This window comes from Lissotriton helveticus, chromosome 4_1, assembly GCF_964261635.1.
Source record: "Lissotriton helveticus chromosome 4_1, aLisHel1.1, whole genome shotgun sequence".
Taxonomy (NCBI): domain Eukaryota; kingdom Metazoa; phylum Chordata; class Amphibia; order Caudata; family Salamandridae; genus Lissotriton; species Lissotriton helveticus.
In genome coordinates, this window is record NC_136063.1 from 247,744,434 (window position 1) to 247,769,993 (window position 25,560).

Sequence of the window (25,560 nt, forward strand, 5' to 3'; positions counted from 1 at the left end):
CTTGTGTAATAAAAGATCCACGCCCCATGGGTCTCGGGAGGGGGGTGGAGGCGAAAATGGCACACCCTGTAAGTAAAATAAAGGAAAGGAATACCTTGTAAATTTACGCGGTCTCACAATGGAAACAAACAGGACATGTACTTAGCTCAGAGTTACTGATGTGCAGAATCCTTACACCCGCAACGCCTAGCACCCTCGTGGCACCTAGCTGTTCCTGCTCCGGACCCCGTGGATGTGGGTCTCGGCGTCAGAACCGCTAAAATGATGTGTCGGTCCAGGCCCGGGAGGGCGGGGTTAGCCGCAGCCAATCGGAGGCCGTGCTCACGCTGAGGCTTGAAGGCCAGGTCCAATCCCTAGTCAGTAGCCAGACGAGGCTTGGGAAGCAAGCTCGGTGAGCTTGAAACAGCGAAACGAGGCTTGAGAAGCAAGTGTCCTCGCGCTGTCAGAGATAGGTGTTATGGCAACATAAAAACATTGCTGGGAAATGTGAGCAGCAATGATTTTGCCGAGTTGAATGAAGCTTTCACTCCGTGATTGCCATTAAAATAGGAGGATGTTCTCACATGATTTAGGGTGGAAGTGGTTCCATATGGTGAAAGAAAGGGAGATTAAAATAAACGGAGATTAAAATAAACGGGGAATACAAAAGGAGAGGGGCCTAGTATGGTATAGGACCTATACTGCGTATGTTATTGAAGACTACAAAAACTGGCAAACTAGGGTAAAAGCTGGTATTGCGCCCCAGTATGAAGGGTAATCAACGGTGGTTCTTTATAGATAGCAGATGCACCAAGTGTGCATATGGGAAGTATCAGCATTTCAGTACTGTGGACCACGGGATCTGGTCGTTTAATCCATTTAGGTGTGTGCCCAATCTATACACCCACCGCTGCTCATTTTCAAAAAGTATGCTGGCAGTGTTGGCAGTGGTTTCAATCTGCTCTATGATGGTCCAACTCAAGTCGTTTGATGTGTGGTTATGTTGGATGAAATGCTCGCTTAGTTTGGTGGTCACTTTGCGGCATCTGATGTTGCTGCGATGCTCGCATATACGTTGTTTGACCTTTCGGGTCGTCATCCCAACATATTTTAGTCCACACGTGCAAGTGACGAGGTACACGACATTCATTGAGTTGCAGTTGGTATGTTTCCTTTGAAACCATGTTTTCCCTGGTTCTAAGTAAAGTTCTTTTGTATGTGTTGTCAGATGGCATACGCTACAGTTAGAGCATGGGTAGTGCCCTACTACTGGTGGAAGGCCCCATGCATTGGTAATGGATCCAGGGTTTGTATGGTTCAGTTTTACGACCTTGGGTCGGGTATGCACCAGAGTATCCTTGAGGCTGGTTGTTTTTTTAAAAGAGAAGAGTGGTTTCTGCCAATCTTTTCTGTTGCTCCTGATTATGCTCCAATGTTTGTTTATAGATTTCTTCATCTGGTTGGAGAGGGTACTATAAGTGGTGACACAAGTTAGAGGTATTGCTGATGGTTCCTTGATAGTGTCCTCTAAAAGGGCCTCACGGGGTTGGTTTCTAGCCCGTTTGTTACCCGTCTCAAGTATTTTGGATGGGTACCCTCTTGATTTCAGTTTCTGGGTTAGGTCTGATGCTTGGTTCTTATAATCCATGATGCTACTGCAGTTCCTGCTTATCCTGAGATATTGCCCGTAAGGGAGATTTTTCCTCAGGGGTCTGGGATGGAAACTTGTAAATTCCAAAAGGTTGTTTTTTGCTGTTGGTTTATAATGTGTTTTTGTGGTCAAGGAAGTACCACTGACCATGATTTCCACATCAAGAAAAATGACTTCTTTCCTGCTTTAGCTGTGTGTGAACTTGAGATAGGTATCCAAAGTACTGATCCAGTTCAAAAACTGTTCCAAAGCTGTTTCATTATCCTTCCAAATTAAGAGGATGTCGTCAATATACCTCCTCCATAGGCCTATGGAGGAGGAAAAAGGGTTGTTTGATGGTAAAATGTGTCTAGATTCGAAATCATACACATACAACCCCGCTACGCTTGGAGCAAATGTACTGCCCATCGAGGTTCCCGTGGTTTGCAGGTATAGTTTGTCCTTGTGCTCGAAATAGTTCTCCTTGAGAGCTATCGTCGCACACTGGATTATGAAGGACTTAGGCGTTTGGTAATCCCAGACGGTGGAGTCTAGTGCTGTTGCCAGAACTTTCAGGGTTTCATCTTGGGGAATGCTTGTATATAAGCTCTTGATATCGAGCGTTACTAGGATGACTGATTCTGCCTCAAAAGTTATATTTTCAAGTTGTTGTAGCAAATTCTTTGTGTCCTTGAGATATATGGTACTTTTTTGTATCAGAGGTTTAAGATAATGGTCACAAAAAGTTGACAGAGGTTCCAGGAGGGACCCAATGCCCGACACTATGGGTCTCCCTGGTGGTGGTGTTTTGTTCTTGTGAGTTTTGGGTAAAGGTTAAAAGTACGGAGTAGTTGTGCTGCCTGCCATCAGGAAGGATGCCTCATTTTTAGAGATGTACTCGTTTTCTTCTGCTTCTTTCACCATGTTGTGGATCCGAGTTCTCAGTTCCGGAGTCGGATCTTCCCTCAGAAGGGTATAGTTGGTCTCATTATTGAGTAGATCCTTACAGACTTTCTCATAGTCTGGGGTATTTTGAATGACGATGCCCCCTCCCTTATCTGCAGGTTTTATCGTAATTCCTCTATCATTTTTGAGGTTTGTGAGAGCTTGGTATTCCGCAGCAGAGAAGTTCTTAAAAGGTGTAGGCGTGGATAGAGATTCCATGTCATTGAACACGGCTTGTTCGAAAGCTACAATTTCTGCTGGGATTGTATGTGGTGGTGGGTTGAATGTTGATTTTAACCTCAGATTGGTATCGGATGTGGGTACATCGTAACTCGAGTCTTGTTTAGACTCAAAAAAAGCCTTTAGTTTTAGCTTCCTAAAAAATTCCGCTAGCTCGCAATGGAGCTTGAATTTGTCTGGTCTGGCAGTGGGAGCGAAACCTAGACCTCGCTCTAGAACCTTGGATTCTATAGTGGTTAGAGTTTTGTTTGAAAGATTCGTTATCAGACTCCCTGGGCACTTGTGCCTGGTGTCGGGGTTTTGCTCCTGGTATGGTTCCCTACTGGGTCCTCTGTTTCCCATGTGACATGCTGGTTGCCTTGTCGGTTGTTTCTTCTCCTGCCCCTGCCCCTGCCGCCTCTCTCTAAAAAAGGCATCTGATGTTGGTTTTGGAGGAATTGGGGTTGCATATAAGGATTCCAACCCATCATGTGGAAGGGTGGTGGTTGTTGGAAAAATAGCGGAGGCTGGCCATTACCCGGTGTCCCAAAGGTAGGCCAATTTTGTTGCTGGTTATGGTAGTTGGATCTACCTCTGCCTCCTCTGCGACCTCTTTGTTTTTGGCTTTGGTTGCTTGATGTGCTGCTATTTGAAGAGTTACTATCCGAATCCACTGAAGTATTAAGCTCTTTCCGTGGGGCAGTATAGTCTGGCTCTGAGTATGGATACACATTTTCTTGTATTCAAATTTCTTTAAATCTTTCTGGAATTTAGTAACTTTGGACTGCATTAAAGATTCTTTGTACTCTGCAAGGTCCTTGTTGATCTCATCCAGTTTTCTCTTGTAGCCTGTTATTGTGGTCTTAAAGTGTGACTCTGTCTGTTGGATTTCTATCATTAAGGCTTCTGATAGTCTCAAGGCTGTCTTAATGATTAAGACCAACCAGTCTCGAGTGCAGTGCCATGCTATCATGGCCTATTCCTTTCGGAATGTTGCGTCATTCAAAAATATTCTAGGGGCATTGGTAACCAGTAAACCCCTAGGTGCCGTGTTTGTAGTCAGGTATTGCTTCAGTATTGTACCATGTAGAATGGTCCTTATCCGCTCTCTTTTTTGTTCCGTGAGTTTTTCCCATTCTGAGGTGTGAGAGATAGCTTGGGATATTACAGGATCTGCAAAGATATTGGGATCTGATAGTAATTCATCCACTTCCGCATCAGTGAATGTGAGCCCAACATTGGCCATTTTTGCCAGAGACAAGAAAAGATCAACACCAGAGAAGAGTTTTTCAGTGTTGACCTGGGTGTAAGCTCTCACAGCTGTGCGCTGCTAAATATTATGAAACAATCAGAGAGAGAGAGGGTGTAAGACACTCTTATTCCCCCAGGTTATGTATACAAAACAAAAGAAGAGTGTCAAGTGCACTGGTATCTTCATGAAGACACAGCGGCAAAGACTGTGGAAGGACTGTGAGAAGATGTGCGAAAAAACCCTTTTCATTAACATATTGGAAATATTGGGGTTTTTTTTTGGAAGCCCTCACTCACCAACCTGGTTGGTGACATGCTTCATCATCGGGCCCACCAGGAGAAGCCGAGTGCCTCCCTGGTGTGCTGCAACGCCAGATTACTGCGGAGCTGGTTTTTGTGACAATGGTGTGAAAAGTGATGTTAAAAATGTCTAAAACTGTACCAATCACAATGATTTATTTATTGGTCAGTTGAGACATGGTTATCAAAGGATATGTGTGGAAAAACTACCGCAGATTATGATGGGAGTTTCCACTTAAAGTGGGGTCAACATGTTTCTGCCCTTCCTAAGTGTAAGAATTACGTGGGCATTACTCTGATGTTCACTTCTTTTTTTCACTTTCTTTTGAACTTCTTTTTCTTCTTTTCCCAGTTCTGCACTCCTAATGAAGTGCTCTTGTTAAGGAAATCTACTTAACAATTTGGGTAATCTCAGCAATAAACAGAGCACAAACTAGGAAGGAAGGACATTGGATGACACCAAGCATTTCATTTGGCTGTCCACTATCCGATTATTGTACCTCAACCGAGCTCGATCCATGTATCCCCTCTTTCTTCCATCCGATTCTTTCAATGGTGGGCTGTCCTAGTACCACCACATGTTCAACAGTGGAAAGATGTTTGCAGCTGAAGGTAAAATGTCATTGTGCTGTTGTAGCGCTCCCCGTGCTTTAATACGAGGTAGTTTTCAGTGTCTTTATTGTAATTTTCCATCAACAAATGGTGCTCCAGTCTACTGCCATACTTCTTAATCGCTTTTACTTCTGAGGCACAGAGCTGGCCCCAATAATCTTACCCTCCATTTTTCTGCTTAATTAATTCCTATTGTAAACATTACTGGAATGGTTACGTTGAAACGTATTGAAGCCTGCAAATAACAGTTTATTTAATGCTCCAGATAAGAGTTTGACAAATCTAACACGCATTCTATAGATTAGAGAACGTGTTGCGATTAAAGACTTTTGAACATGCTGCTACCACAGATTAAGGTGACCAGACATTCTGGATTTCCCGGTTTTTAGGAGACTCTCCCGGCATCCTGACGCTTTACTTAATTTTCAATACGTGTCCCGGTTTTTGGGAGAAAGGACAAGCAATTCTGCAGAGCAGAATTCAAACTATAATCGCCTCTTAACAGCCCCCTCGTAAGTGGTTTGAGCTGTTATCTGTTTCTTTCAAGCTGCACAGGAGGTCAGCTGCCTGATGGAAGCAGAGGGAAGACAGAGTGGGGAGGAGGGCTGGGGGCTCAGGGTGCGGCCCTGTCACCGTTAATGTTATATAAATGTAGCCTTGTAAATAAATGCGTGTGCTTTTACAAGGCTACACAAAAATCATATGGGTGACCACTTATTAAAGTACCACAGAAGGCTATAGTCCTACTTTTATGTCTGCCCTGTCCTGGTTTTTGCTTCCAAAATGTAGTCACCCTACCACAGATCCCATTAAAAAGTGCATGAAACAATGGAGGCATGTATTTCATTTAGGGGTAGCCAGTGATAGTAGCTGCTACCTCCCCTTTGGTATCCTTGCCCCTGTCGGCCCCGGGGGAAGCGAAGGTCGCAGGCCAGTCTTCCCCTGAGATGATTTGCGCAGGGCCAATAGGAAAGGGTGGGGGATAAGCAAATTGAGGGGTGGGTTTTAGGTAGGGTATAAAGCTTTAAGAAGAGGAGTATCCGGCCTCTTCCTGAAACCTGAACACCACTGGCGGGGAGACAGGTTTTTTAGGCCTCCCACTCACCCTACATGTTGTAGGAGAAAGGGGTGGTAAATACCTAGTTGCCCGTTACCAGTTTAGGATGGGTTGCAGGTTGTAGGCGGTGTTTTTGGGGGTGGTGTGTCACATAAGGGTATATCCATCCCTGGGGGGAGGAAGAACGAACTGGAAACTGATGGCGGTGCACGGGATGCGAGAAGCAAGGGAAGGGTCTTTAAGGAGGATGTTTGAAGGGCGAGTGAAGGAAAGTTTGAGTAGATGGAATGAGGTCAGTGATTGAGAGGGGGAAGAGTGGAACAAATGATATGGTCTTACGGGGATGTGGAAGTGGGTGAATGGTGAATGGTGTGGGGAGAATGGAACTGTCTGGGTTATGTCAATGACTCATAATTTTGAATTTATTGTAAATGTTAATACATTTCATGAGTGTGTGAGCAACTTTGTATTAATAAATGGTTTTTTATGCTATCACAACAGTGTGGAGTGTGGTTATTGCACAATGGCCGTACAACTCCTGGTCTCCAGAGTTACGAATGGGGATGCAAGAACAGGAAGCAAACTAGGGTCTAGGAACAATGTCTGTCCTGTGTAGTTTCTATTCTGTGTTCTTCCCCTACAACCCAATAGGATAAGGAAAGGTGCCCTTTTTATGAGCACAAAAATGCCTTTGCGCAGCTTTGCATCAATTTGCATTATAGAGGCATCACTGGAGTGTTACTGCGGTGGATTAGTGCAAGTACCCATAGGTTTTTCTTTTTTTCAATTTCTTTTGCTTTATTATTTCAAGATGGTTTACTTCTATTTAAAGTATTCATTGATGACCTTTTTTGGCTTGAGATTCTTCGCCCCAGTCCTTAACAACCACACAGCTGCAGCCAACTACTTTTCAGGGTTTGCCTTCATGGTCAGTTTTGCAAAGGACAATCCACTCACCCAGCTTTTTGTTGTCATCAACTTTAATCAAATTGATCTGGTGTTCAGCACACAGTGCTTCAATCAACTTGACATACATGGACTCATCACCGTTGGAAGCAAGTACACAAAGGGGAGCCTGGCATTTTTCCAATGCCTTGGCAGCTTCGCAAATGCCATGGGCTAATCCATCATGGATGAGTGCGGTCTTCAGCACCTCCTGCAGAGCAGTGACATCCATTACACCTGCAGCGCCAATGCCTTTCTCAGCCATCGTTGGACATTTTTGGGCGGGTTTCACCGGTCGAATTTCATTGGTGTTAAGGAAAAAGCACCCATAGGTTTTGACCCATATCCTGACCTACAAAGTTGGGCAGACTAAGCTTTTTGTCAATAATGTTTGCCTTTTAAGGTCGAGCTATTATATCCCGCAGGGATTAATAGCTCGAACATATAGTAGTTGAAACAAACTCTTTGACCAAGCGGATTCCAATCGGATTCCTCCCAATGCATGTGATCTATTGAAGAGTGACGCGTCGCCAGCGCGCGCTTGGCCTCACTCACACCCCATATGCTCGTTCCCTCCCACTCGCTTGCTCCCCTGCTCCCCTTGCCTCCCCACCCGACTTGAAAGGAAGCCTCGCATACCAACATTTGTCTCTCACACCACCAGACATCAAAGGCTGCTGCTCCCCGCCCACCCCCCCAACAACAATGCCAAGAGCTTGTTGCTATTGCCTCTCAGTGTCCTTTAGGAGCTGCCCGCGCTCCCTTTGCATTTTGGCCCCCTGCTGCCCCTCTCTAATCCAGCCTGTGCTGCGCCATCGTATTCAATGCTTGTATTAAATGAGGCTGCAGGCCCACGTGTTTTATAAAAAGAAAACCAGTAGATGATAGTTTCCACTTGTAGGTGGGTACTTAGTAAATCATTTGACTTCCTTGATGGGGGTTAACCAACCTGACCACATCTCTAGACTCGTAAGTGCGTCGCAGACAAGCGCCTATTCTTCCTAACACATAAGCTCCGGGTTGTGACTTGAATAAATAAGAGCTGCTACAGGACCACATTAGAGGGAGTGATGTACTTCGAACACCGCACGTCAAATAAATTCCAACAAAGCTGTGCATCCTGCCTCAGTGGTTGAGACCGACTTTAATGGCACTTCGTTTTAACTTGGTAAGAATGCGTATGCTCTCTGCTCACGGGCAGACTCGGCACTCTCAGCTCCTTGCCTTGCTATAAAGCCCGTTCCCCCACATCCTGTGTTCTCTTCTGCGGTTACCGGCACCCCCACTCACCCACGTACAGCACTCTCTTGGTGGCCGCCATCTGTGCCCGTGACCTCACACTTCGGCAGCGATGCTGAAGACGGACTCTCAACCTCCTTCTACGATTCAAGGCTACCAATGCCTGGAAAAAATGACATTTCCCCATCACGCTTTCACGGAGATAGAGGACGTTGGAAGGAGTTTTTGATGTACAAACATCGGTATTCATCTGACAAAATCTGTAGCTTTTGACATGTAAAGTCCAAGTCGAATCTATTGTTTGTTATTAATCTTTCACAATTACTTTAATCCGTTCGTTTTGTACTTCCGGGTCGTATGACAGCCCATCTAATGTGTGCACTCATGCCGAGAATACCATAGACTGCGAGGGACTTTAATGTATATTGTGATCAAAGCCATTTGCCAGCAGCTACTTCACGTGTCGACTTGAAAGCCACCCCGCGCTCGGCCTCACTTCCTGCTCCCCCTCTTACAGCAATTAACTTTCGTTCCCGCGGCCATCTGCCATCTGCTTTGCTTTTTTTCCTGCCTTTCGTCATGGCTCATGGGGCCTCATTTATGAGAAAAGACGCATCGCTGCGTGAAAGCAGCGATGCGTCACTTCTCAGTGCACACTCCTTGCGACATACCTGATGCGTCATATTTAATATATGACGCATCATGTCGCAAGGAGTTACAGATACGTCAGTATTTCTGACGTATCTGTATTGCGCAAAAGTGACGCATTGCTGGAGTGTGTCACAAAAGTGACGCAACTCCAGCAATGCTTCCTTTCACATGGGGCAAGCCCCATGTGAAAGGGCCTGCGTCAGTCTTACGCCGGCTGTGAGGCAGGCGCAAGATTTTGACGGAACGGTGTCCTAGAAGTGACGCAGTGAAATCTCATAGATTTCACTGCGTCACTTCTACGAAGCTTTTTGCAGGGAAACGCCCCCCCCCTGCATACATTATACCTGACGCAGGTGTAATGTAGCGCTGGGGTTTACAAAGTGACGCATCTGCTTAGATGCGTCACTTTGTAAATAGAGCGCAACAGGAGGCATGTTTTATGCAGCCGGTGCGTCACAAAAAGTGACGCATCGGAAGCGAAAAACTGACGCAAGGCCTCATAAATGACGCCCATGGTGCCACTCACAACTGCCCCTCCCCCTCCACCACCACAACCACAGAGCGCTCAGATTTCGACCGAATTAAGAGACATTTCACTTCGTGTTACGATTGTGCTACTTCACTTGGAGATCTCCTTTTACTTTCAAAACTTTAATGTCGTTAGGATAACGCTCTCCCAACATGACCCCCTCCTCCACAACTTCACGTTTTTACTGGCTACTCACACTCTTTCAAATGCACCGCTCCCACCATGCGCCGCTCCTGCCACCAGTAATATGCATCTTCATGCCCCTCTGCTCACGTACCTGCAGCATAAAATAGTTAGAAACAGCTAACGTCCCTCAGGTCCAAAAACTTTCAATTGTCTAACTTGCAATCTCATCATTCAATCTGAAGGCAGATTCCACAGTCCGCTCCTACCAGCCCTTTTAAACAATGTATTAAAAAGAGTCACACTATCACAAAAGCTTCTTTGGCGCGCTTCTTTACAGTGTACTAATGTGTCCTGTTGTGTGTGATATTTTTTTATAAAAAATTGTACTCAAATCACAAACGTGCCTTCATGGTATTTCATGATGCTGAAGTCGATAAGATGGTAGGGTGACCAGGCCTACAGATTTCGAACGGCTGCTGCAGCATTTTCTACTTCTGCCCAGGGAACCCAAAAAAAGGAAATACTTGCGCCTGTCCTGGTTTTTAGATAGGGGCAAGTAAAAAATGTTCGGAGTGTTTTTTAGCCTTTTAGCAAACACACTGACACTTAGCAGTTGTTTCCAAATTTAAACTAATTTACATGCAAGTTAAATTGATCTAATTAACAGGCATGATTCTGTGTTTGAAGAAAGCATTTTACGTCTGTTTTGCCTGCTTGCACTCTTATTCTTTTATAAGGAGCACAGCCCGTCTGTGCGCTCTATATCAATACAGCTCAGTGCACCACTGCACTTTCCTCTCTTAACATCTAATTTACACATCACTGCGAACCTACCTTTAGATGTCTAACTCTGAATCAGCTCTCTGCCCCAAGCTTCTTCTCACATCTCACTCTTACTCTCACTCTTACTCAGCATCCCCCTCAATCTATTTCCCTCACTCTCTTTTCCTCCCTCCCCTGTCTCCCCTCTCCCCTCCCTACCTCCTCTCCCCCTATCTCTCCTCTCTCACCCTCCTCTCTACCCTCTCTCCCTTTTCTCCTCTCTCCCCTCTCTCTCCTCTCTCCCTCTCCCCACACTCCACTCTCCTCACTCTCCCCTGTCCCCTCCCCTCTCACTCTCCCTTCTCTCCTCACTCTCCTCTCTCTCCTCACTCTCCTCTCTACCCTCTCCTCACTCCACGCTCTCTCTACCTTTCCCTCCCTTCTCTCTCCTCTCTCCCCTCCCCACTCTCCCCTCTTCCCTCTCTCCTTACTCTCCCCTCCCCGCCTCTCCTCACTCCCCCTCCCTCTCTCCAATCGCTCTATCCTCGCTCTCCCCTCTCTCCTTGCTCTTCCCTCTCTCCCCTCCATCTCCCCTCTCCTCCATCTCCCCTCTTTTCACTCTCCCCTCTCCTCACTCTCCCCTCTCCTCACTCTCCAATCCCTCTCTCCCCTCCCTCTCTTTCCCCTCTCTCCTCACTCCCTTCACTCCCCTCTCTCCTCACTCCCCCTCTCCGCTCCATATCCCCTCAGTCTCTTCTCTGTCTTATGATGTCTGCCCTGCCACCATTTACTTCGGACCCTCACCCTCACACCTCCTCACCCTCACACCCTTTCAAACTCACACACCCTTACACCATCACCCACCCTCACACACTCTCACTCACCCTCACACCCACACCCTCACCCTCTCAACCCCCTCACCCTCACTCACCCTCACCCACTCACCCTCCCACACACCCTCACTAACCCTCACACCCTCACTCCCTCACCCTCACAACCCTCTCACCCTCACTCACCCTCACCCCCTCACCCCCCACACACCCTCACTCACCCTCACAACCTCACATCCTCACACACCCTCACCCTCACACCCCCTCACACCCCCTCACCCAAATTCACCCTCACCCACCATCGCTCACCCTCACACCCTCACACCCCTCACCCTCACAACCCTCTCACCCTCACTCCCCCTCACACCCCCACACACCCTCACCCTCACACACCACATCACTCAGGAACACCACCACATCACGCAGGGACACCACCACATCACTCAGGGACACCACCACATCACTTAGGGAGACCACCACATAACTCAGGAACACCACCACATCACTGAGGAACACCACCACATCACTCAGGGACACTACCACATCACTGAGGAACACCACCACATCACTCAGGGACACCACCACATCACTGAGGAACACCACCACACCACTCAGGGACACCACAACTTCACTCAGGGGCACCACCACATCACTCAGGGACACCACCACATCACTCGGGGACACCACCACATCACCCAGGAACACCACCATATCACTCAGGGACACCACCACATCACTCGGGGACACCACCACATCACTCGGAGACACCACCACGTCACTCGGGGACACCACCACATCACTCAGGGACACCACCACATCACTCAGGGGCACCACCACATCACTCAGGGACACCACCACATCACTCAAGGGCACCACCACATCACTCAGGGACACCACCACATCACTCAGGGACACCACCACATCACTCAGGGACACCACTCAGGGGCACCACCACATCACTCAGGGACACCACCACATCACTCAGTAACACCACCACATCACTCGGGGACACCACCACATCACTCGGGAACACCACCACCAAGTCACTCAGGGAAACCACCACATCAATCAGGGACACCACCACATCACTTTGGGACACCACCATATCACTCAGGGGCACCACCATATCCCTCAGGGACACCACCACTTCACTCAGGGACACCACCACATCACTCAGGGACACCACTCAGGGGCACCACCACATCACTCAGGGACACCACCACATCACTCAGTAACACCACCACATCACTCGGGGACACCACCACATCACTTGGGAACACCACCAAGTCACTCAGGGAAACCACCACATTACTCAGGGACACCACCACATCACTTTGGGACACCAAATAAATGACCCAGGGGCACCACCACATCACTCAGGGACACCACCACTTCACTCAGGGACACCACCACATCACTCAGGAACACCACCACATCACTCGAAGACACCACCACATCACTCGGGGACACCACCACATCACTCGGGGACACCACCACATCACTCGGGTACACCACCACATCACTCAGGGACACCACCACATCACTCGGGGACACCACCACATCACTCGGGGACACCACCACATCACTCAGGAACACCACCACATCATTCAGGGGCACCACCACGTAACTCAGGGACACCACCACATCACTCAGGAACACCACCACATCACTCAGGGACACCACCACATCACTCAGGAACACCACCACATCACTCGGGGACACCACCACATCACTCGGGGCACCACCACATCACTCAGGGGCACCACCACATCACTCAGGGGCACCACCACATCACTCAGGGACCCCAACATAGCACTCAGGGACACCACCACATCACTCAGGGACACCACCACATCACTCAGGGACACCACCACATCTCTCGGGAACACCACCACTTCACTCGAGGACACCACCACATCACTCGGGGACACCACCATATCACTCGGGGACACCACCACATCACTCCGGACACCACCACATCAATCAGGGACACCACCACATCACTCAGGGACACCACCACATCACTTGGGGACACAACCACATCACTGTAATACACCACCACATCACTCTAATACACCACCACATCACTCTAATACACCACCACATCACTCAGCCCAACCACATCATTACTCAGCACCACAACAGCACTGTCCTTGATTGCTACCAACAAACATTGCCATAGCCAATAGGACTCGCATTAGGAAAGTGTAAGCTATTGGCTTTGTGAATAACAATGCTATTAATTTATATATTTTCAAAGCCAACACATATTTAAAAAAAAATTCATTTACAATACCAATAGCTCACACTTTCCTAATGTGAGACCTATTGCATTGCAAATGCTTGTTATAATGAATGTTTACAAGAGAAAATAGTTTTACTTCTTAAAATAAACAACAAAAATACATGGACTGCATGTATGCTACAGTACACAGCACACATTAAAATATATGGGATCCTTCTGAGCTTGCCTATGCATTATAATTTGTATGGAACAGTTCCAGTATAAATCATTTGCTAGACAGCACACACTCTCGCTGCACAATAATGCGAGGCTGTGTGCTTTGCCTGCTAACTAATCTGTTGCCTTCCTCATTGCCTAGAAGTTTATGCATAGAGCAAATTTGTTCACTATTTTATTCGTTCATATGCTCATTCATTTTTTTCAGTTCAAGTATTGCTGGATTCATCCGTTCGCTCATTCACTTTGGCGCTCTAGACTGTACATCTGATTAAGGTTTGTGAATCAGCCATATTTTTAATAAAAGCAGCTTCTGGAACTTTAACATATATTTGTGACGTTTACATCCATGCCAAGACTCCCGATTTCTTGAACAAAATGTACTTTATTTCCGCGGTCTCCTGCCTCAATTTGCCTCCGTTTTATTAGAAGTCAATGGCGAAAATACATTCTCCTGATTATTTTTTAAAAAGCTACCACTCTCCTCTTCTAAAATGTTCTCATGAATGGATTCATTTAACTTTACCTTTATATACGTACCTAACTGTTTTTGTGCAGACACCCTCAAAAGTACTATTTCCTTTAAATGGCAAACGTATATTTTCCATGCTTAGGGCAGACTAGCTATGAAATGACAAGCATTTGCAATGCAATAGGTCTCGCATTGACGAGAGTTTAAGCTATTGACCAACAGTTGTTTTTTTTTGGCTCACTTTAATGTTGGCCGCGCACCTATCTTTAGAAGCGGCATGTCTAAAGAAAGGTGCACAGCCTTCAAGAATGTGAAACAAATAAATAAATAAACAAATTAATAAATAAGTAAGTAAGCGCGCCTGCTATACTTAAATCGGACTGCGCTGCTAAAATAAATAAATAACAAAATCGCACGTGTTTGCCCGCCCTTAATAAATATAATAAAAGCGAGCGGCGTACTGTGAGTTAGCATGTGGAATAGGGCTAAATCATTTAATAAAATAGTGCTCACAGCCAAGATAAAGCCGACCTTGTAACAAGAGAAGGAAACGCCCAGCCGTTATGGGAGGTAACAGAAGAAGACGTGGCGGCACCAAGGGGGTACTAACAAGCCTAATAATGAATCACAAGACAGCGTTTACTAAAGACAATGACGCAAGGCAATAAAAAATATGGGTGGAGGGTGGGAGGGGCGTCAAGTTCATACTACACTACTGCATGCCTCGCGGCAGCGCATGCGCTGCCCAGGCTTGACCTTTAAACACCCAATGTTGCGTGTGCAGTGGTTCATTACTGTGCTCTCTAAAAAGGGCTGATGGGTCTAACATACTAAATAAAGAGACCTAAAACATGCTACCTAGGTAGTGATCTCATGTGAAAACTGGACAAGACCTTCATTCATAACTCTTTAGAGAAGACGTCTCTGATGGAAGAGCCTTCACACTAGCAATGTATGCATCAGTGTAATGTCACACTAATGCTTGCAGTTGATTGAGGGAAATGAGCAGTAGTGAGATGTGTGGCACGCAATGGAGAAGTGATAATGCATTTGATATTACACTTGCCACTGAAGCATCTATGTCAAGACACTAACTCGATTGATCTGCCTGCCTATCGATGCCTGTGTGACTCTGTCTGCAATCAATGCTGCCATCTCTGCCTACTTGTTGCTCCCTCTCAGCCATTTCCTCTTTGCCTTTTTAGACCCAGATCACCAACTCAAAAGTTAAAAAGCCAGAACTCTCCTAACGATTGGATAGTACCTATTTCAAACAGCTTTCCAACTTCATATGGATTCATAGGGAATTCCAGGTAGTTAAAAAATCATCAGCTGTAGATTTCCTGGAGCGTCTCAATGCATAACATTTATTTGTGGAATTTCCATCATAAAGAGAAATCTGCATGAAGACACTTAACAGGAGTCTGCTTTTGCACCGAAACTTGTTTCTCCAGTGTGCACATAATTTTTTCACCATGGAGAAACTCTTTTCTCTTGTACCCCCATTAAATGTTAGGGTGTCCCCTCCCACCTCTCTCTCACTTGAAATGCACTTATTCCTGCCTTCCAGGCGAGCGAATATATGTGAGTTTCTGAGATGGAAAACCACCGTACAAGAGCTTTGAGAACATAACTTAACTTGTAAAATAATAAATGCCAGGGCCCTGACCAGCAGGCCACTGTAGCTTGCACCGCCCATTGTCCCTTTACTGCTGCCAAAGAGGATACCAAAACAACTACTACCCATCTCTCTGCAGCAATTTAGATTATTCCAGGTCTCCCAAGCTAAAGGAATGATTGGGGAGGCAGGTATTAGTATTTTTTAATGTATATTGTATTCATAAACAACAGTTGTTCTGCTCATCTCTAAATTAGGTGAGCAGCGCCACCATGTGGCAGACTGTCATACGTGTGATGATGATAGTTAAGTGTCTGTGCCAAGCACCGAAAACCACTGGCTCAAATTAAGCACTAAGACTACCCACAAGGTACCAGAATGTGACAGTTGAACTAACTTTGTGACATCATCGCATTGCTATCACCATTCATCTGCAAGTGGGAAAGATTGCTGTATTGGTGAACGTTCCATGTCCTAAAGTGAACTTAAAGAAAGTAAAATTGGAGTAATTCCGAATCTGCAAATCAGAATGAGGTAGTCAGCATCTAAGAGAAGGGCTGGAGTGCAGCAAATAGCTGAATACAGTTTGTAAAACTACGTCATAGTTCAGATTTGCAAAACACACAAGATGATGGACGGAATGTTGCACAATGGCAAAACATTCACCCCCAGTCACAGATCTGGGTTTAATCCATCGTTATTTTGCTCACCAAGCCACCCCAGTTCAGACATGGCCATATGCAAATCAGTCTTGACCCAGTGCCTCATGGAAACAGTCCAGCCCGAACTGCCAAGCCATGTCTTCCCTGGACCGGAATCAAGCATTCTAGGACCGGTTTCTGGCGATCAGCCATCTTCAGCCAGGATAGCTTGACTCCAGTGTCTTAGTGAGCAGGGGACCCACGTCTGGGCATACCCTTCCCACATAGGATGAACAGCAAAACAAACAAGATGATGGACGGAATGTTGAACAATGGCAAAACATTCACCCCCAGTCACAGATCTGGGTTTAATCCATTGTTATTTTGCTCACCAAGCCACCCCAGTTCAGACATGGCCACATGCAAATCAGTCTTGACTGTGTGCTTCATGGGAGCCGTCCAGCCCGAACTGCCAAGCCATGTCTTCCCTGGACCGGGATCAAGCATCCTACGACCGGTTTCTGGCTATCAGCCATCTTCAGCCAGGATAGCTTGACTCCAGTGGCTTAGTGAGCACGGGACCCACGTCTGGGCATACCCTTCCCACATAGGGTGAACAGCAAAACACACAAGATGATGGATGGAATGTTGCACAATGGCAAAACATTCACCCCCAGTCACAGATCTGGGTTTAATACATCGTTATTTTGCTCACCAAGCCACCCCAGTTCAGACATGGCCATATGCAAATCAGTCTTGACCCTGAGCCTCATGGGAACAGTCCAGCCCAAACTGCCAAGCCATGTCTTCCCTGGACCGGAATCAAGCATCCTAGGACCGGTTTCTGGCTATCAGCCATCTTCAGCCAGGATAGCTTGACTCCAGTGGCTTAGTGAGCATGGGACCCACGTCTGGGAATACTCTTCTCACATAGGGTGAACAGCAAAACACACAAGATGATGGACGGAATGTTGCACAATAGCAAAACATTCACCCCCAGTCACAGATCTGGGTTTAATCCATCGTTATTTTTCTCACCAAGCCACTCCAGTTCAGACATGGCCATATGCAGATCAGTCTTGACCCTGTGCCTCATGGGAACAGTCCAGCCCGAACTGCCAAGCAATGTCTTCCCTGGACCGGGATCAAGCATCCTAGGACCGGTTTCTGGCTATCAGCCATCTTCAGCCAGGATAGCTTGACTCCAGTGGCTTAGTGAGCACGGGACCCAAGTCTGGGCATACCGTTCAACATAGGGTGAACAGCAAAACACACAAGATGATGGACGGAATGTTGCACAATGGCAAAACATTCACTCCCAGTCACAGATCTGGCTTTAATCCATCGTTATTTTGCTCACCAAGCCACCCCAGTTCACACATGGCCATATGCAAATCAGTCTTGACCCTGTGCCTCATGGGAGCAGTCCAGCCCGAACTGCCAAGCCATGTCTTCCCTGAACCGGGGTCAAGCATCCTAGGACCGGTTTCTGGCTATCAGCCATCTTCAGCCAGGATAGCTTGACTCCAGTGGCTTAGTGAGCACGGGACCCACGTCTGGGCATACCCTTCCCACATAGGGTGAACCGTAAAACACACAAGATGATGGACGGAATGTTGCACAATGGCAAAACATTCACCCCCAGTCACAGATCTGGGTTTAATCCATCGTTATTTTGCTCACCAAGCCACTCCAGTTCAGACATGGCCATATGCAAATCAGTCTTGACCCTGTGCCTCATGGGAAGAGTCCAGCCCGAACTGCCAAGCCATGTCTTTCCTGGACCGGAATCAAAAGCATCCTAGGACCGGTTTCTGGCTATCAGCCGTCTTCAGCCAGGATAGCTTGACTCCAGTGCAACATTCCGTCCATCATCTTGTGTGTTTGAGTGCAGCTCTATGAAGCTAATGTTTGTTTGTCTATTTGAAGGCGAAAGTAAGGCATGTAGAAGATTTAATGTTTTGCGATTGAGTGCAACAAAAATTCCCCCAGAGAAAAATGTTGACATTTCTCAGCAAGCATTTTCAATGACATAGGCACGCATTTACTAGAGTTTAAGTTATTGGCATTGGAATTGACAATACCTTATATTTATGTGTTTTTAAAACCAACACACATAGAAAAGGCATTGTCATTTCTAATGCCAATAGCTCAAAAACTCGCAAATGTGAGAACACTTTTATAGTGGTCGCGCCCCTTTCTTTGGACGCTGCTCGCAGTATTAAGGTAACAGCGATCGGAGTCTAATGAAAGGGGCGTTGCCACCATTAAAGTGAAAGCACGTCATGGGGCGCTTTTACCAACAAAAACAATAATTTGTTTGCAAACAATTTTTTGCTGTTTGTAAAAGCACCCCATGACATGCTTTCACAGTAATGGTGGGCACGCCCTTTTCTTTAGACACGGCTCACTGTAACCTGAATACGACAGTAGCATCTAAAGAAAGGTGCGTGGCCACTATGTAAGTGAAAGCATGGTATGATGGGCTTTCACAGGCAAAAAAAAAAAGTTTTGTAGCACGGCCGTTTAAGTTAAAGCAGACCGAGCTAACAAATTAAAAAAATAAAGAAGCGTGGACGCTATACTTAAAGCGGACCGTGCTGCTAATGTAAATAAAGAAACGCAGCCGTAGAGTTAACGCGGACCACCATTAGTAATTAAAATAAAACGGGCGGCGTGCTGCTTGTTAGAAAACCCGTTGCGGGTTGAATAGAGGCAAATCATTGAAGAAAATACTGCTCACAGCCTAGATAAAGCAGACGATATACAACACAAGTAAAAAGTCCAGTCCTCGTGGGGGGTTAACAATGCAGACAAGGCGGTACCAAGGAGGGACTACTAAGCCTATTTATGAATGAAAAGCAATTATTTACAAAGGACAGTAACAGGAGCCAATTGAAAAGATGGGCAGGGAAATGGGCGGAGCTTCAAGTCCCTATCTGAATACAGCATGCCTCGCAGAGCAGCTCAACCGCTACCCTGGCTCGTCCTAAAAACGTAAAAGAATCATTGACACATTTAACTGTGTTCAAGGCTCACATCCATAATGCAGCAGTAGCACTTACTGAACCAACACATTTAGTTGTGCGCTGAATACAAGGATTTGCTCCCACGTATTCTTCAAGTGCAGTAGAGCCGCAGGGGTTGCCAAGGAGAAACATCTACCCAGAGCCACTGGAATTATGCGCTTTTGCGGCAGCGATGATTTTAGCATAATTGTAGCTTTTATCAAAATGGGGGTATTAATTAACACAGGAAAATTTGGTGCTCGCCAGGTATCGTGATGTGTACAAAACAGATATAGTACTTGTGGTGACTAATTCAAACACACTCATGGGTATCCTGATTGAGAATGCCGAACGCAAGGTTTCCAAACTCCAGGCAGAGATTATACTCCTTGAAAGGGAAATCAGGGATTTGGACCTTAAGGATATTCTACTGAAACATCAAAATGATATCAAAGAAAGCAAAGCCAGAAATCTCAGATGTGATGAAAAAGATTACAAGGAGGACAGGATTTTTACTTTCCTCAAGAAGTACGACCAGTGGCTTCAGGCTGTCCAGGATAGAGACAAGCCAAATAGGTCAGAGACAATTTAAATCTCTTGTAGTTCCACTTCTCTGAGTGCCCCCCTCACCAGCGACAGTGAGGCCAATAACAATGTGGGCACATCGAGTGCGGCGAGACAAGGGAATTCCTCTTTTTTAAGGGAGGTACAGAGGATTCGAAAGGGCAACAGAGCACCACCTGGACGAGGAGATCCGGACTTAAGACCCGTAGAGGCAAAAGAGCAGGGAAAGGAAGACTACAAAAAGAAATTGAGATCTGGAGACGAGAGGAACAAGTAAGCAGTGCAGAGAAGGGGGTGGAGGTTATCAATCTTTCCTCTAAGACACTCACTAATGATATGATCTCCCTTTTGAAGAAAGGTTTAAGCTACAACCCTAAGGATGAGGATGACATATGTGGTTTGAAAATTGATCTCTTTAAATTTGTGAGAAGTCTTAAATTGAAGATATTCTTTAGCAATACCCCAGTACCGAATAAAAGAAATACGAACATTCCAACTGGCTTTTTATCATATGTGCTTCGTATACAGGATGATACACATTTACTTTTCTCTCTTATAGACACTGAGCATAACCCACACCACATGGACAGACTCTTAGAAGAACTAAATGTGGACATGGATTACACACTAGCGAGTGCCTTGAAAAACAAATCCAAATGGACACCAACTCTACCAGGTGGCAACTCAATTGACATGCTTTACAAACTAGTTTTGGACAACACAGACAGATTTAGTGAATGGAGAATCAACAATAGAACCTGACACCATGATAATCTCCTATCCGGAGAACGTGTAGCTCTCAACACACTAGCCACTGACAATGAGATCATAATCAGAGAGGCAGACAAAGGGGGCAACGTCGTAGTAATGAACAAGGTTGACTACAACCAAGAGATCTTGACACAACTTAACGATGCAACATGTTATGAGAGTTTAACTTGCAATCCTATAGGACCTTTGAAACTTAAGATAAATAAACATCTCACAAGTGGCATACTGGGGGTCGTATAGACGAAGATGAACTGATGTACTTGTGAGAGTTTAGACTGAATTTCCTGTGTCTTTACACTCTACCAAACAACCATAAACATTTACCCTTTCCCCTCAGTAGACCTATTGTCTCGGGGATAGGCGGACCCACAGAACGACTAGCTGAATATGTAGATCTTTTTCTTGGACGTTTAGTTCAGAATTTCCCTTCCTACATTAGGGATACGAAGCATATTTTAAGCACTCTTACGGATTTCAACTGGGAGCAAGGCATGAGCTACATTGGACATTGTGTCCCTTTTCACAGGGGTATCAAACCGGATCTTGGTTTGAGGGCGATACAACAACATTTACATAAAAGATCAGCAACACTGTGGCAGCATACCAAAATGCTCATGGCGATGATGGAACTGATTCTAGACAAAAATGTCTTTCTGTTTGAGAAACAATGGTACAGCCAGAGAAGGGGTGTCGCTATGGGTTCAAAATTTTCACCATCTTTTGCGAACCTTTTCATGGGCAGCCTAGAGGAAGAATGGATCTGGGGCCGTAAAGGCAGCCTTTTCAATGATACCATCATTTTCTGGGGTTGATACATTGACGACTGCTTTTTAAGCTTGTCTGGCACACATGACAAACTTGAACCGTTCTGTACATACCTTAACACAAACACCTATGACATTACATTTACTCATCTGATCAGTGAGGTTAACATCACCTTCTTAGATGTAGAACTGTACAAAGAGAACACTTTACACAGTCGTCTTTTTTGCAAAGACACTGCTTGCAACTAAATCCTTCATGCCACTAGTGCACATCCACCACACCAGATTCAAGCTATCCCATATGGTGAATTCACTAGAGCCAGAAGGAACTGCAGTAGGGATGAGGATTTTGAGGTTTGTCTTTCAGCAATGAAATCTAGATTCAAGAACAGGGGATACACACAACCTAATTTAGCTAACGCCGACACCAGAATCAGAAAAGTGAGCCGTGAAGAGGCTCTGAGAGATAAGGTACATAATACCGATTTCAGACATCCAGGGAGGATCATTACATACTACGGCGATTACCTTGTTGAGCAGAGGCGATACGGACAGATACTCCTGAATTTAGAGGCAAGTCTTGTGTTCGCTCCTAGCAGCACCCGCTTCGCGGGCGCCGCGTCGCACGGGAGTGCACTGACCATCATCACACACCGGCAGTAGGAGAAGGAAGGCGGAGGTAAGGGCGAGTGGCTCGGCGGGGCTGCGAGCGTGCGGGGACTCCAGTGACCAGGAGTCCCTGCGAGACCACGGACACAGCATCCGGTCCGCTCTCCCCGCTGGCCCGCCCCTTGCCCTTTACGCCCCCTATATAACATCAGTAGTCTCCCGCAGCGCGGGACGCAGCCCGGGGCGAAGACCGGGCTAAGAGCGGGCCGTTTGAGGCCGTTCGAGGACTGAGCGGACTGGACTGGCCCATCCTCTTTCGCCTATTATTTCCATAAACAATACTAAGCCTATAAAGGTAATTAAATAATCATATTATCCCATTCTGCCCGCTTGACCAGCGTTGTCCTCTTATATCAAGCGCCATGAGTACTAGGGTAACACGTAGTAAGGCCTCTAAAAGTGGGCCACCAATTAGTGGCCCCATGGATGACTTTATTACCCGTACTAATATAGCTATAGACGAAGAGATATCCAAACTCCAAACCCGGGTTTCCTTAGAACTGGTAGCTGCTAGAAGGCTGTCTCAAGTCATTGCACTTTCAAAAAAATCCTCTCTAGGCCACATTGCTGCTGCGGTTACTCCGGAGCGTCCTGTTCGCCCCTATTGTGTAGTTACTCAGGTTGATGTCCATCAGTCCCCGATCCCTGCTATCTTTCCCTTAACCTTAGAGCACTCATCTAACATAGACGAGGCAAACCTGCCCACAGTTTCTCGTGCTCAGAATCTCACCCTTAACCCACTCCCTCAGGCATCTCCGATTACCACCAGCACTAGTGGCAAACAACCAAAAAGAAAGCGCCATTCTCGCTCTGCTTACTTTCGTAAGAAGGCAAAAATTGCAGTTTCTCAACATCTGGCAGTGACTAACGTTCCAGCAAGTAATGCCATAGCAGAGCGCATTCCGAGCATACAGCCACCAAGTGAGGGTAGGGGAGAGGGCTTAGTTATTCCCCCTACCACCATTTTAGAGGATAAGGGCCCACAGGCAGAGGGGTTGGGTAAGAATAATAAGGAATTCATAGATCTGGTTTGGGAAACCCTCAAAAAACTTCTCTCACCCCTCGATTTTAGATTATCAAGGATAGAAAATAACTTGCTCGAGATGGAAAAGAGCATTATTGCTCTGGCCACTCTCGGCCTGAGAAGTCTTGAAAACCAGGGTCTTAGCGTACCTGACCCAATACCACTAGCTTCTGCATCCCAAGTCTCGCAACCTCCCCTCCAAGTACCATCTACTGTAAGGCCGGTTCCTAAACCGAGGACTGTGGCTGTGGACCATGTTTCCGCGATCACTAAACCTCAGGTTCCTAAACGGGGTACCATGCGTCAACCAGCAAATCCTAAACCTGAAGTGCTTCCTAGACCTAACCCTAGTGAAACTCAGGGCCCTTCTGTAACGGACAACTTCAGAGGGGGTTATATTGACCTTCCCCCAGAGGCCAATGATTATGTGGTTGTGCTGACGGGTGTCCCCAAGATCGGCAATGGCCAATACGAGAACTATTGATCTCTGAAAAACAAGACAATGTACTGGCTCAACGCGAATAGACCGATCCCTAATGCCCGAAAAAGTCGTGTCCTGATGGTGCGTAGAACTCCCTGGGTGGGCCCAACGAAGAAAACCGGTTCTGGGGACTGTATAGTGGTGACCTTCGAGGATCCACACACGGCGCATCATATCTGTTCTTGGCCAAACAGTAAAGAGTCCCCTGTCATACCTAGGCCGTTGACCTTCTTTTATCCTCCTCGACCAAGACACAACCAGGTGGATGACTGGACATTGGTACAACATCATCCATGGATGAGCCATCCCCAGAAATGAAATGAAATGAAAATTGCACTTGTATAGCGCATAGCTACCCGGAGGCCTCGCAGCGCTTGCGAATGGTTACTTAATGCGGGCTTGGGGTAGATTAGCAGGTGTTAGCAAACAGGTGCGTTTTCAGGGCCTTCCTGAAGGACATGTGGTTGTTGTGTTTCCGAAGAGAAAGCGGGAGGGAGTTCCAAAGTCTCGCCGCCGTATGAGAGAAAGAGCGGCCTCCCCAACGAGCTTTCTTGATTTTAACGGACGTTGCCAGCTGGAGGGTGCAAGAGCGAAGAGAACGGGACGGGACATATGGCGTAACCATGGGATGTAAAATTACAGGGCCCGTTCGATGGAACGATTTGTGTAAAATACACATGGCTTTAAATTGCACTCTTGCCACCACAGGGAGCCAATGGAGTTCCCTTAGGGCGTTCTTAGCTGACTGCCAGCGGGGGATGTTATAGAGTAGGCGCGCCGCACTGTTTTGTGTGACCTGGAGCTTCTGAGTAACGGAGGTCGGGACTCCCATATAAAGAGCATTCCCATAGTCCAGGCGGGAGAGTATCAAGGCCTGGACCATGACCCTCCTCGCCTGGAATGGGAGCAAAGGGAGCACCCTCCGCAGCATCCTCATTAGCCCAAAACAGGTGGCGGCCGTCTTAGTAGCCTGGACCGAAAAATCAAGTGCTCTATCGAGCCAGATCCCAAGGCTCTTTATCTGGGACTTGGGGACGGGGGGGGGGCCTAAACATGGTGGCCAGATGGATGCAAGGGCAGAGGGAGAAGGGTTGCCCAATAAGATGATGTCTGTCTTCTCCCCATTAAGCTTTAAGCAAGAAGATTGCATCCATCTGGCGACAGCTTCTAGACAGGGGCCTAAGGTGAGGGACGATCCCTCAGAGTGGTCTAAAGAGACCACCAGTTGGGTATCGTCCGCGTAGGTGACAATACGCACACCAAAGGGATGGACTATCCTGTCTAGAGGTTCCATGTAGGCATTAAAAAGGGTGGGACTTAGGGAAGAGCCCTGGGGGACCCCGCACCTAAGTGGGTGTTTGGGAGACACCGCTTCACCCTCAAAGACTTGAAAAAAACGCTCATCCAGGAAGGATGTCAGCCATTCTAAGGCCGCGCCCGACACGCCCATGCCCGCCAAACGATGTAATAACGTGGCATGGTTAACCGTGTCGAACGCGGCGCTAAGGTCTAGTAGAATGATGGCGACCCTTCCTCCCCGATCCAGCACGGCTCTCGCCTCTTCCGTTACCGCAAGGAGGGCGGTTTCGGTTCCGTGCTGAGGACGGAAACCTGTCTGAGATGCACGCAATAGGCTATTGGACTCGAAATAGTCCATCAGGATGTTATTCACGTGCCTCTCAAGCAATTTACTCAGCCACGGAAGAAGAGAGATGGGGCGATAGTTTGCCCAGTTACTCTGGTCGAGGTTGGGTTTTTTTAACAAAGCCTTCACCATCGCACATTTCCAAGATGGTGGAACAGATTTGGAAGAAATGGACGCGTTAAGGACGTCTAAGATGACTGGACGGACGACGTCCAAGACCTTGATGAGGGTCTGAGGAGGTGCTGGATCGTTGGGAGAGCCAGAGGTGATCTTAGAGATCAGTTTGTCTAGTCCAGGGATGTCGAGAAGTGGGATATCCTCTAGCTTACAGGGAACAGAGGAATCAGAGGTGATGAGGAATTTAGGA

At 46.8% G+C, this 25,560-nt stretch overlaps 1 protein-coding gene and 1 pseudogene across 3 annotated transcripts in view; one reads left to right on the top strand and one right to left on the bottom strand.

Moving 5' to 3' along the window:
• Nucleotides 1–25,560, top strand: part of LOC144828496 (CMP-N-acetylneuraminate-beta-galactosamide-alpha-2,3-sialyltransferase 1-like) — a 363,670-nt gene that overhangs the window by 40,379 nt on the left and 297,731 nt on the right. Inside the window, exon 2 of one of the 3 annotated variants that reach the window (XM_078686717.1) lies at nucleotides 13,745–13,812. The exons of the other annotated variants lie outside the window; for them this stretch is intronic. The gene's annotated coding sequence lies outside the window, so the exon portion shown is untranslated. The remainder of the gene's footprint in view (nucleotides 1–13,744; nucleotides 13,813–25,560) is intronic. 3 annotated transcript variants of the gene reach the window in all.
• LOC144827118 (small ribosomal subunit protein eS12 pseudogene) lies at nucleotides 6,816–7,203 on the bottom strand (annotated as a pseudogene).